The sequence below is a fragment of the Anabrus simplex genome, chromosome 1 (genome assembly GCF_040414725.1).
Source record: "Anabrus simplex isolate iqAnaSimp1 chromosome 1, ASM4041472v1, whole genome shotgun sequence".
NCBI classification, from domain to species: Eukaryota; Metazoa; Arthropoda; class Insecta; order Orthoptera; family Tettigoniidae; genus Anabrus; species Anabrus simplex.
The window spans coordinates 1802725850-1802740475 of NC_090265.1; positions in this window are offsets into that span (position 1 = coordinate 1802725850).

Here is a 14626-nt window from a genome sequence, read left to right on the forward strand (position 1 = left end):
CTAGTGGAATTTCAGGATCATGCCCTTGTGTTTTCTCTTTCCCCATGTCAAATTTTGCAAATTATCTATCCTTATGCTATTGGTGTTCTATCTGACAAAATAGTTAGAGCCATCGCTGAGCAATCTTCTATTGAGGATTTCCATGCCCATTTGCTAGCTAACTTCATCCCGGCTAGGGCCAGGTCCTCCCTTATTCAGAAATACTATTATCGGGTACAGCGCTTGGATGAAAACCTGGCAGACTTCATCCAAGATATTAAGTTTTATACTAGGGTGTTTGCTCTTCACTTCCCTGAGGATCAAATTGTACAAGCTATTGTGGAAGGTATTTCACCATCCTATAGGTCATATTTGTGTTTCGCGGCGTGCCCGCAAACGTTCTCGGAACTTGAAGCATTGGCAGTCTCAGCGGAAGGAGTTAGATACGCCGATTCTTTGCGTGTCGCGAAAGAACCCCCGCCTTCCTTTAGTAACACTCGGCCTCCACCTCGCCGACCAGTCAATCCCCGTAAATGTTATGCTTGCGGGTCGCCTGACCATCTGCGGAATAAGTGTCCTCTGATCAAGTCAAGTGGGACAAGGAATGGAGCAGGGTCATCACAAGGCTGTTTTAAGTGTGGGGCCTTCTCACATATCGCCAAGAATTGCCCAAACTCAAATAGCACCCCCTCCTGCTCAACTTCTGGTGCAAATTCCAGCTATGCCAATAATAAAAAGTGAGTAGTGGCGTCGGCTGAGCCGACTAATCCATCTTCCCGAGACTCAGCCCCTAGTAAACAGGTTGTAAATGCAGAGAACGACCAGCCTTCAAATTCATCTTTTGAATGCCCTAAAGAGTGTCTTAGGATTGCGGCGGATACCCCCGCACCTGTTCCTTTTCTTAAGATTGAGTTAAATAACGAGCCTATAACAGCTCTCTTAGATTCAGGCAGTGTTTGTTCCATTATTTCGGCTGATTGGTATTCTAAATTGAAATCTGTTTGTAAACTCCCTGACTATGTCTCTTCTCCTGTTCAATACGTTTCGGCTAATTCATCTCCATTAGAAATTCTAGGTTCCTTACTGGTCAAAATTCGTGTTTTTAAGTTTACATGGAAAGTTAAATTGTTTGTGGCCAAGCAATTGTCTTGCCCCATTATATTGGGAGCTGACTTTATTTCTCACACTGGTCTTGTGCTCGATCTCCAGAGTAGGTCGTGCACATTCAAATTTGCGTCCAATTGTAGAATTCCCTTGTTAAAGTGTAATTCTGTATCCTGTTCATCTATTTCGCCTACCCAGGATGAGATGTTGTTAGACCTTAGACATCTACCTGAGGAGCAGGCTGATAGTATTCGCAAACTGTGTCAGTCGTTTCCCGAGGTGTTCTCTGATACTCTTGGTGTTACTGACCTTATTGAATACAAAATTGAGGTTACGGATTCGATTCCTGTCCGTTTTCCACCGTATAGGCTATCTCCACCTAAAATGAAGGCTCTGAAAGAAATTATCGATCAGATGTTGAAGGATGGTATTATTAGGCCCTCTAAGTCAGCGTATTCTTCGCCTATTTTTCTAGTCCCGAAACCCCAAGGAGGCTTCAGGCCTGTCATTGATTACAGGGCTCTCAATCGGAAGGTGGTGTTGCAATCTGTGCCCCTTCCCGACCTTCATTCTTGCTTTTCATGGTTTCGTAAGGCCAAGTTCTTCACCATCTTGGACTTGAATCAGGCCTATAATCAAATTCCCCTTGCCGAAGAGTCTAAACATCTTACAGCGTTTGCCACGGACTGGAACTTATACGAATACAACCGCGTGCCTTTCGGGCTCCCCACGGGGGCAGCTGTGCTCACTAGGCTACTAGATAGGGTCTTCTCCGACATCAAATTTGAGTACTTATATCACTACTTGGATGATGTCGTCGTATTTTCCGAGACTTTTGAAGAACATCTAGATCATCTGCGAGAAGTTCTCGATCGCCTTCGTAAGGCTGGGTTAACTGTTAAGTTGTCCAAGGTTGCCTTTGCTAAGCCCTCAATGTCATTCCTGGGGCATATTGTGTCACCCGATGGGGTAGCTGTCGATCATTCTAGAACACACGCCATCCGTGATTTTAAACCTCCTAAGGACATCAAAGGTATCGCTAGATTCATTGGTATGGTGAATTTCTTCAGGAAGTTTATTCCTAACTTCGCTAATAGAGCGGCGCCCTTAAACCTTCTTCGTAGGAAAGGCATCAAATTCGAGTGGGGACCTTCTCAACAAGCCGCTTTTGAAGACCTTAAATTAGCACTTTGTAATGCCCCTGTACTTGCTATGCCTGATTTCTCGAAGAAATTCATCGTCCAAACGGACGCGTCGTCGTCAGCTGTAGCTGCAGTCCTTCTTCAAGAGACTGAACTAGGGAGGCGTCCCATCGCCTATGCATCTAGGACTCTATCGGCTCAAGAAACCAAGTATTCCATCTATGAGCTCGAAGGGTTGGCAGTCTTATTCGCCTTAGAAAAGTTCCGTCTCTATCTGGAACATGTCAAATTCGACCTGGAGACAGATAATCAAGCCTTAAGCTGGGTCTTAGGTAGGCCGCGTCGTACTGGTCGTATAGCCCGTTGGGCCATCCGTATTTCTGCCTTCCAATTTGATGTACGACATATCAGAGGTACCGAAAATGTTGTTGCTGATGGACTCAGCCGTATGTTTCATAACGACGTCGAAACCCACGAACCGGTCGACAGTTCATCACCTTCCGAGTCCATACTATCCGAGGTTAATGCCATCCTAACAGATGCTCCCATGCTTTTTAGGGATATTGAGAAATACCAACGTGAAGATCCGACGCTGGCTCCTATAATGGAAACCCTTTCTTCTGGGGAACATGCTGTCCCTTATGTTCTGAGGAATGGTGTTCTATGTTGCCCTTCGAGGCATGATAAGTTGATGAAAGTTGTTGTTCCAGCGGTTCTTGTACCTATGATCTTCAAGTATTATCATGAGACCCCATTAGGAGGGCATCTGGGTATCTTTAAAACTCGTGAAAAGATTCGTGAAATGTTCATCTGGAAAGGTATGGACGGTGAAATCCGTGAACTTGTAAAAGCTTGTAAATCTTATTTGCTCAGTAAACCAACCATGTCCACCAAGGTAGGCCTCTTGTCTTCGCATCAAACATCGCGCCCCATGGAACGCCTGTATATTGATTATGTAGGACCCTTCCCCCAGTCAAAGGGCAATGCCAACAAGTTCATCTTTGTGTGTGTAGATGGTTTTACAAGATTTTCCTGGTTATTTCCGACTAAGCTGGCTACCGCTCAGTCAACCATTACTTGCTTAAATTCTATTTTTGCTTCTTTTGGTCCGTGTCAATATATTGTATCTGATAATGCTAAGGCGTTCACATCAAATTTATTTCGTAAATTCTGTTTTGACTTGTCCATCTCTCATGTAACTACATCTGCTTATTATCCTCAACCATCTCTGGCTGAACGGGTTAACCGTAATCTCAGGTCCGCACTCATTGCCTATCATCATGAAGATCCTTCCAGGTGGGACACGTCCCTGCATTGGATAGCTTTTGCTTTGAATTCGGCGGTTCATGAATCTCACAAGTTTACTCCAGCTTCCTTGATGTTCAAGTTTGTTCCCAACTCGCCGCTCTCTAACCTCTGGTCTTTGAATGACATTCTACCCGAGACAATAGATCCGGATAACATTAAAGATCTTTGGAAGAAGGCTAAAGCCAATCTTAAAGTGTCTCATGAAAAGGTTAGGGAAAGGTATGATCGTGGACGGAGACCCACCACTTTGAAGGTAGGTGACCAGGTTATGGTCAAAAATTTTGTTCCCGCGGGCAAGCTTGCCCCCAGATTTCATGGACCTTGTATCATTCTCGATTTTCTTACGCCGGTTACCTTATTGCTAAGTAATCCAGCCACCGAGAGGATATTTAGAGTTCACCTGTCCCAGGTGAAACCGGTGTAATTTCTGTGTTAACTTGCTTCATATTATTTTGAAAGGATATGAAGGTTATATTTTTTTTTTTGAGTTTCACTTTTAAGGCATTCTGCCCCTTCTGTAATATTTTGGTTTTAGATGTAAGCCTTGTGTAAAACCTGCCCCGAAACGTTAAACTGCCATCCTGTTCTTGCCACGGCCATTACCACGCTCCCGTCTCCTGCTCCACCTTACACTGTGGCTTCATAATAGTAAATGCCATGGATATCTACACGCCGCTGGCCCCTCAACCTCTCCACAAGCCTGTACCCTCAAAGAAGATGATAGTCCAACACAATTCTGCCGCCTAGCTTTAATGTTTCAGCGCCCCCGCAGCCGCGCAGCACCGTGCAGCGACTGGGGAGGGGGATGGGCCCCCTCCTCTCCAGCGAAGACGACATGTGCACGGCGAACCGGAGCTCTCCTCCCGGCCAAGGCTGATGTGCGGCGCACGACCTACTACATGCCCGCAGCCTGTATCTGTTCACCGCGGGCGCGGCGTACTTCAACACCTCTGCTCCCCTCATAGTGCGGGCGAGCGGTATCTCAGGGTACTTGAGGGGTCCGAGCGGCCTCCGTTGGACGCAAGCTGCAACGGCCGGTCTGGCCATCCGACTCAATCTACATCAACTACATGGACAGTCACCATAAGCAATAATTACACTTGGGAATTCAACAACAATATTTGGTGGACATTGCAAAATTTTTCTTCACCTTTTAAGCATTAAAAGTTTATCTTCAGAAATTCAAATTCTACAAACATAAAGACTTTCATTCACCTGCAACAACAACATTTTGAAACTGAATTAAGAAATCTTGTAAATGCTTCTGCTATCTATCTTCGTATCAACATCATTACTTGGACTTTGTTTCAAACTGATTTCATGTGTCACCCCTGGAGGAACTTTTGGGGGGGGAGGTCTGTACCGGGCGGTACACCTCTACACCGTTTATTTAAAAGTTGCGCCAGTTGAAACTCCTCTTCTGGAGGAAGTCCGAACTTTATCTACACTATTAATTCTCTACTTTCTCAGAAGATGTCACCACGTGGAAAATTTTGAGTTTTTGAACTATGTCACTTTTGATGTGTTTTTGTTTCGCTTGAAGTAAGAAGTGTGAACTTTCTCTTCTAGAGGACACTACTGAAGATCAACAATAGTGCGACCTAGTGCGGAGTCAAAGAACTATTTTGTTGGAGAAATTTTTATTTCAAGAGTTTGTTCTTTGTTAAATTTCCTTCTGTCATTGTTTAAGTTGGCTGTATACCCCTCTTTTTCCCCTTAGTTTGGATCTAGCCAATCCCGAATTTCTTTAATTAATTTTCCACCAATAATGTGTTTCTTTTTCCTCTATGTAGGGGTTTCTTTTCCCGAACCAATAAAGATTTTGTGGGAGGGTGTTTTCTTTCCCCTAACGCCTAGAATCTTCCGCGAGAGGATATAAACTGCTGATTTTGGGGTCTCCGGGCCACTTCTGTTCCATCTTTCAGTGTATTAAGTACATAGCAGGAGGCGGGAAGCGCCTCTTTCTTCTTCAGCCGTTCAACACCAGGTAATGGCCTATTAATAACTTCTTTTCTTGCTAGGTCGGCAGTTTAACACTCGCGGCGGGTTCGAAGCATTTCCATCATGTAACCTTTTCCTAAAATGTAATTACTCTTTCATCTTTTTCTTGTAAAGCTACATATTGGGATAGAGAGTGCTAACCCTCTCGAGCTCCCACTCACATTTGTTTTGGGGTGAACTTATTTTCTCAAACTATTCTTCGTTTATGTAATGTAAAGTGTTCTTCTCTAAGTCACCTCTGTAGTATGGGATTAGCCCTTGCGTTAGTGGCCCCAGAGCCAGATTAGGTTTTAAAAACCAAGTGTATTAGGAGTGCAAGTTCGCCTCCTCTCAAATTGTTATTTTAGAGGTCATGTAATCAACCTTCTTTTCATGTAATAGACCTCCGTAGTTTGGGTATTTTACCCCTGTAAATACGTCCTTAGAGGACAGCTTGAAGGTAGAGTTTGGTGTGGCCTTGTGATAGGCTTACAATTTTGAGAGCGGATCGCTCTTTGAAATTTGTTTCTGTATGCCTCGTGCAGGCTTTATGTGTAATGTTTGGAGCCAGTGCTCCTGGGCAGGAATGGGGTTTTCTGCCCCTTGGCTAAAATTTTCTTTGGGAGTAAGGCGGGGCTGATTGCCCAAGAGTTATGAAGTAAGGGCACTGAGCCCGAACCCAGTAATATTGTACCTACATTTTTGCTACTCTGTACCTGTTATGATTGTTATCTCTTGTCTTTGAAAAGAAAATATAACCTAGTTAAATTTTAAATTAATTTTACATTGCACGTTAATTTCGTAGCTTGAAACCCATTCACACCCGCACCTTCTTTCACCTCTACCTACCACGGATAATATCCGTAACAATAATAATAATAATAATAATAATAATAATAATAATAATAATAATAATAATAATAATAATAATAATAATAATAATAATAATACAGATATCACCTTGTAACGGGATTTGAAGCGTTACACCACCAGGTGTTACTTTATCAGGCCATCAGCCTACAGGATGGTTGGATCCTCAAATAGCACCACCAAATTTAGGTGGTTGTAGGGAAACCGCAAAAACAAATGACGATGCAAAAATGAGGCGTAGTAGGCAAGTGAGGACTGAGGAAGTTTGCCATTGCTTTCCTCACTGGGCCAGAAAATCCTATTGGAGCATTACTGGCACATTCATAACACTCAGACGCTCCGAAAGTCATCATTCAAGACCACGCATTCCCCAGCCACTGCCAAGGATGGTGGAAGCTACGCTTTGCTTTGACCTGTGCCAAGAGACAGCTGGGAAAGTATCAAGATATGGCAGGTGCCGGATTCAATTTATAAATTATTTAATGCAATAAGTGTTTCGTAAATTTTCTTTATATGTCAATTTCCTGTATTCGTAACTTTCTTCAAGTCCTAGAATAGTTTAAAATTGAAGTTTTCTTTGCTTTGTAGTTATGGATTTTGTTATAACTTCGTTCTTTTATAGACTTTCCGCAGGGAGGTCTTGTAACTGTAAGCTTGCATGATTTTCCGTGGTTTGACATTATCTCAAATGCTGTGGCTGTGCCCACATATCAACTAAAGTTACAACCGCTAACTTCCCAGTCCTAGACATTTCTTACCTTAAAACAATTTCCTTATTCTACCTTGGTAGTAGTAGTAGTAGTAGTAGTAGTAGTAATAATAATAATAATAATAAACTACCAAACCAAACCAAACCCCATGGCGCTACAGCCCTAGAAGGGCCTTAGCGTACCAAGCGACCGCTGCTCAGCCTGAAGGCCTGGAGATTACGAGGTGTCGTGTGGTCAGCACGAGGAATCCTCTCGACGGTTATTCTTGGCTTTCTAGACTTGGACCGCCAGCTCACCGTCAGATAGCACCTCAATTCTAATCACGTAGGCTGAGTGGACTTTGAACCAGCCCTCAGGTCCAGGTAAAAATCCCTATCCTGGCCGGGAATCGTACCCGGGGCCTCCGAGTAAGAGGCAGGCACGCTACTCCTACACCACTGGGCCGGCATTATAAAGTTATTTTTTTTTTTTGCTATTTGCTTTACGTCGCACCGACACAGATAGGTCTTATGGCGACGATGGGATAGGAAAGGCCTAGGAGTTGGAAGGAAGCGGCCGTGGCCTTAATTAAGGTACAGCCCAAGCATTTGCCTGGTGTGAAAATGGGAAACCACGGAAAACCATTTTCAGGGCTGCCGATAGCTGGATTCGAACCTACTATCTCCCGGATGCAAGCTCACAGCCGCGCGCCTCTACGCTCTCGGCCAACTCGCCCGGTTAAAGTTATTATTATTATTAGACTATTATTATTATTATTATTATTATTATTATTATTATTATTATTATTATTATTATTATTATTATTGTCCTGACTCTTGGTCTGATCTTAGAGGATCGAATTAAGAAGGACATTCGTAGGTTTAGAAAAGTTGTTCGATAACGTTGATTGAACAAAGCTATTTGAGATTCTGAAGGCGATCGGATCAGATAACGACAACGAATTATCTACAGTTTAAACAAAAATCAGTCTGCAGCGATAAGAATCCAGGGCTTTGAAACAGAAGCAGCAATCCAGAAAGGAGTGAGGCAAGGCTGCAGTTTGTCCCCTCTCCTTTTCAGTGTTTACATAGAACAGGCAGTAAAGGAAATCAAAGAGAAATTTGGAAAGGGAATCACAGTCCAAGGAGAGGAAATCAAAACCTTGAGATTTGCCGATGATATTGTTATTTTATCTGAGACTGCAGAAGATCTCGAGAAGTTGCTGAATGGTATGGACGAAGTCTTGGGTAAGGAGTACAAGATGAAAATAAATAAGTCCAAAACAAAAGTAATGGAGTGCAGTCGAACGAAGGCAGGTGATGCAGGAAATATTAGATTAGGAAATGAAGTCTTAAAGGAAGTAGATGAATATTGTTACTTGGGTAGTAAAATAACTAACGATGGCAGAAGTAAGGAGGACATAAAATGCAGACTAGCACAAGCAAGGAAGAGCTTTCTTAAGAAAAGAAATTTGCTCACTTCAAACATTGATATCGGAATTAGAGAGATGTTTTTGAAGACTTTCGTGTGGAGCGTGGCATTGTATGGAAGTGAAACATGGACGATAACTAGCTCAGAAAGAAAGAGAATAGAAGCTCTTGAAACATGGTGTTACAGAAGAATGCTGAAGGTGAGATGGATAGATCGAGTCACTAATGAAGATATACTGAATCGAATTGAAGAGAGGAGATCGATTTGGCTAAATTTGACGAGAAGAAGAGGTAGAACGATAGGACACATCTTAAGACACCCAGGACTTGTTCAGTTGGCTTTTGAAGGAAGTGTAGGTGGCAAGAACGGTATGGGTAGACCAAGGTATGAATATGACAAGCAGATTAAAGCGGATGTAGGATGCAGCATTTATGTAGAAATGAAAATGTGAGCGCAGGATAGGTTGGCATGGAGAGCTTCATCAAACCGGTCTATGCACTGATGACTCAAACAACACAGCTTTATTATTTATTTATTTATTTATTTATTTATTTTTTATTTATTTATTTATTTTTATTTGCGTTTAGGCCATCTGTGGACCACGGTGCTTGTGTTCTAGCTGTGTTTTTGTCGTCATCCGCCCCTTTTAGCGCACTGGATTGTGTTCTTAGCGGCCTCTTGAGCCTTCCCGTTGGCCCAGTATTCCTCCATTTTCTCGCTGAATTCTGACCAATTCCTGGCTCCTTTGTGGCTAGCTGATGTAAGGGATGTTTACTTTTGACCATTAAACGGCATGCATTTCTGTCAGTAATGGCGGCTTGATTAATATTAAGCTCTGCAAGATCTCTTGGTCCAGGGGAATCCAGTAGCTTTGCCTTTGTTAGCAACCTTGAAGATCTTATGGGATAATCTATTAGGATCCATTCTGTATAGGTGTCCATAGAAAGTCAGACGTTTTCTCCTGATGGCATCTATGAGGTTTTCTTGATGTTGGCAGAGCTCATTGTTGGGTTTGTACCAGCGCCTTCCATCTGGCCCTATTATTCTTCTCAGGAATTTCCGTTCTTGCACTTCCAGGGCTCTCAGTGGGTTTTTTTTTTTTAGTTTTTTATTTTTAGTTAGGGATAGGCACTCTGCTGCGTAGAGGACTGATGGTCTGACTACTGCATTATAGTGTCTCAGTTTTACATTCTTTGATAAATGCTTTGAGGCATACAGTTTTCTGCAAGCATGGTAGGCCTTGTCTGATTTGATTCTCCTTTGTTCAAGAACCATCGTTTCACTTAAGTCCTCCGATATCCACTCTCCGAGGTACTTCACATTTTTAGCTCATTTATTTATTTATTTATTTATTTATTTATTTATTTATTTATTTATTTATTTTGCACACTTTCGTGCTAATGATATTCAAGCAATTGCACAGATTTTAGGAAATCAAAAGAGAATAAACCCTAAATTACACTTTATTTTTTACATAGAATTTGAAGTCGTGGCAATGACCACCGTCTTGTTCAGTCCTTCCACCACGGTTTTAGGTATAGCAGCTGTACTCGAAAGGATGAATATCTTCTGCCAGTGGTGTCGATCACAGCGGCACGTTCTGTATCCGGTCTGATACTCTCAGTGCTTTTTAATCTCGTACACTTCCATGGCTGAGGGAAGTCTTCCATCAACTTTATTATTACTATTATTCTTTCATCTTGCCTTTGCTGGCAGGACCTAGTGTTCACAGTGCACTGTGTCTTCTAGAGCAGTTGTGTTACTTTCATTGCCTGTCTCTGTCTTTGACAATATGAAAGTGACTCAGGTATTAGCGATGCTAGTAATGCAGCCAGTCCCTGCTATGAATGGTGTGAAAATGTTGCTCGTAGGGTCGGTTGGTGCATGCATTTCAGTGGGCTTTGCAGACTGATATGTAATAGGAACTTCTGGCTCGGTGAGGAAAGCAATGGGAAACTACCTCACTCATTTTCCTAGTACGCCTCTTCAGTGATGCCTAGGCCATCTATGACAGCTGATGGCGGAACTATTGCGGATCCAACCAGCCTTAGGGCTGAAGACTGAACATAGATGCATTCTTTCATTGTTATGCCCATATACAGAGCACGTTGAGCTTCATGATGGTTTTCCTTTCTTCTTCTCCTCCCAGAATCTCTTCACGAACTCGCTATGCTGTTTCTTGCGTTCTCCCGTGGTTCTTTTAGACTTTTCCGTGAACGTGTGCTTTCCAACCAGAGTTCTAAAAGCCTTGCGATCCCTTAAGTTCTGCTTTATTTCCTCTAACCAGCTGATTTTGACCTTCTTTGAATTAATTGTACCAAGACGATATCGGTTATTAGACAGCATTAGAAAAAGAAAGGAAGATTATGCACAAGTGAAGGAAAGGGCACAATATGGAGGTCGCAGCCATGATGACGAGTGTCGTGCCGGTGAACTTGTCCATTGTTTTGTACAAATCTTTTGATCCATATACCATTTACATGAACAGGGACATACATTTTCCTAAGAATTTTTCGTTCTTGTTTTTCAATTTCAACAATTTTAGAGTGGCCCCCTAGAGATGTGGTTTCTGAGGCATACAAAGAACAACAGTCTTGTAATGCCGAAGTTTTGCGTTTCGTGACATCACTCTTATTGTAGTGATTCCATGTTAATCGGTATGCTTTCAGGAATTTGGTGGCTCTTTCTAAATTTGCTTTCCTGTCCAGTCCGGATGGTACAATGATTTCTCCTAGATATTTGAAGAAAGGGACCTGTGTGATTATTCCATAATTTGTCTGTAGTGGGGATGTTTGGATATTCGAGTGTCCATTAGCCATGATATGAGTCTTCTCATACGATATTTGGAGGCGTGTCTTTGATGCTATCTCATGTAACTTCTCTATGGCAAATCTGGTTTCTTCACTAGTCTTGGTAAAGATAGCTAGATCATCAGCAAAAGCTAGGCACTTCACGTTAATTCCTTTTTCACCGAGTAGCAATGCTTATACTTTCGATTTCTTTTCCCCATTCTCTGATGACTTTGTCTAACACTAAGTTAAAAAGGATCGGGGAGAGGCCATTTCCTTGTCGAACTCCTGTATGCACTTCAAAAGGCTCTGATAGTTCACCTAGAAACTTCACTTGAGATGTTGTGTCTATAAGAGTTTGGCGGATTAATTCTGTGGTCTTCTTGTCCACACTGAGCTCTCCTAAGATGTACACAACAGTTTGTCTGTCGATAGAATCATACACCTTCTTAAAGTCCACAAAGGTGATAAATGTGGTGGTTGTGCGGCGTATCCTTAATATCGTCTTCACACTCCAAATTTGCTCAGAACATGATCTACCTTTTCTGAAGCCTGCTTGGTATTCACCAATCAAATGATCTGTTTGTTGTTCTACTCTGTTAATAGCGCTTTAGATAGAACCTTGTATATAACTGGTAAAAGGGATATGCCTCTGTAGTTGTTGGGGTCCGCTCGATCGCCTTTCTTATGTAACGGATGGATAATGGCATTTTTCCAGTCCTTCGAAATCATCATGGTCTCCGATATTTCTGTTAAGAGTGTATAAATTCTTCTGATGAGGTCATCTCCTCCTATTATCAACATCTCTGCAGTTATGCCATTGTTCCCAGGGGCTTTATTATTTTTGAGCGATTGGATTATGTCTTTTATTTCTTGAGTTGTTGGAGGTATGGGTCTGGGTTTGGTGGAGGTTTTTAAAACTGTAGTCTTTCAATTGGTGGATCGCAGTTCAGTAGATTGTGGAAATAATGAACCAGTATTTTGCAGTTCTCTTTACTGTTTGTCTCTAGCGATCCGTTAGGTCGACGAAAACTTAATGTTGGTGGTTTGTGCCCTGATAAGTTATCACGGAATATCTTGTAGAAATTCCGAATGTTGGTTTGCTGCTAGTCTGTTTTCCTCGTGTGTACGTTTTACGCGGCGGATTGTTTTTGAGTCTTAAGGAAATTCTGCCATATGTCGACTGTTCTGTGTCCATTCCATTGATCTGTCATTGATAGCTTCATCACAAGTTGTGTTCCATCGTCTGTGTTTACGTTTTCTGGCTGGCTGTCCGAATTTCATTGCTGTTGACAGTTATGTGTTGCGAATGTCCGGTTGATCGTGTATGTCACGTACGAAATCGTCAGGCAGTCCGGATCCACTCTTTAGGTCTGTATCTGTTTGGTTGGAACCTAACCTTGATTTACGTAAGGTAGTGATGCGAATCGACAACTTCGTCCCGTAGCTGAATCTCAAGCATATTCTTTACAGAAGTATATTTATTATTATTATTCACAGTACTGCTGGCTGCACGCTATGGGCACGTAGTGCATGCGGGAGATGGTGCATTTGAAGCACAGCATCAGTAGCCCTGTAGATGGTTTTCCGTGGTTTCCCATTTCTTTAACCAGAGAAGTGGTGGGGCACCCGCGACAAGCTGAATGACCGAGCTCGATAGCTTCAGTCGCTTAAGTGCGGCCAGTATCCAGTATTCGGGAGATAGTAGGTTCGAACCCCACTGTTGGCAGCCCTGAAAATGGTTTTCCGTGGTTTCCCATTTTCACACCAGGCAAATGCTGGGGCTGTACCTTAATTAAGGCCACGGCCGCTTCCTTCCCACTCCTAGCCCTTTCCTGTCCCATCGTCGCCATAAGACCTCTCTGTGTCGGTGCGACGTAAAGCAAGTAGCAAAAAAAAAAAAAAAAAAAAAAAAACAAGCTGAATGTCTTCATAAAACTGGAGCGAACAGTCTCTTCTTATAGAACAACGGTCTGATGGTCCCTTTACACTTCACTATTTCTTTTCATTTTTATTGAGAGATAATATTGAAGGGTGCACTGCTCGTGGAGTGTTAGATAACTAGTCCTCAGTTATTTGTAGACAACTGCTTTATAATGACAGAAATGACTTTCGTCGTCTACAAGCGGACCGAAGGTCGATGATAAAAGGGACTCTTCCGAAAGTAAACAGATTTTATTTAAAGTTGGCACTTCGTGTATAGCGTAGTAAAACACGAAACCAAACCCCATGGTGCAACAGCTCCTAAGGGCCATGGCTTACCAAGCGACCGCTGCAGATTACGAGATGTCGTGTGGTCAGCACGACGAATCGTCTCTACCGTTATTCTTGGCTTTCTAGATCGGGGCTCCATCTCACCGTCTGATAGCTTCTGAATTGTAATCACGTACGCTGAGTAGACTTCGAACCAGTTCCCAGATGCAGACTGCCCCTACACCGCAGTGCCATGCCGGTACGCCTAATACCTGAATGAAAAATCTCATTTGCTTTTATTATATAAATTCTTCTTTTTAAAATAACATGTAAAGATGATTCTTCTTCTGCGGAAACTTGCAGGCCAGTCACCTTGACATGTGAAGTTTATAAACTCTGCGAAATCATGTTTCTGATTATATTAAACACGTGTGCGAAATTACTAACACATTCGGGTCTCTTGAGCGCGTGAAATGGACTGGATCCTTATTTACCCACGGCTTTTGACAGCATATATCATGCCAGATAAGACTAGACAAAAGAGTGCTTGAGTGGGTGGCTAAATGTCCAGAAAAGATAACTTGGAGACTTGAGTAGGTGGGGGATACCCGTTATGTATAAATCATGTGAGTAAAGTGTTAAAGATGACGTAGTGTGAGCAGACAGTGTACATGGAACGAAAAGTCAAATTGTAAATTTCACCAAGAGGAAAAGTCCTCTCAGTTTTAATTATTGTGCTGATGGGGATCATTGTAGTACGAAGCGGTTAATGCAGGGAAACATCTTCATTGTGGTAATGTGATTGTTAAGAGGGTAAGACGGCAGCACCACCTGTTCCGCTACTAAACTGTTGCAAACTTTGGTCTGCGAAGACTTGGTATGTGTCGAGCTCTCACTGGAGAGATGGAGCTTTCAACAGGGCAAATTGGAACAAACACGACGAGGAGGGAAAAGTTCGAGAAAATTCCAAGTTCGTTGAAAATATTTTAGAAAAAGCCAGGTGAAGAATTATCCATACATACATACATACATACATACATACATACATACATACATACATACATACATACATACATTATCATTATAGACTGTTATGCCTTTCAGCGTTCAGTCTGCAAACCTCTGAGAATTTACTAAACGT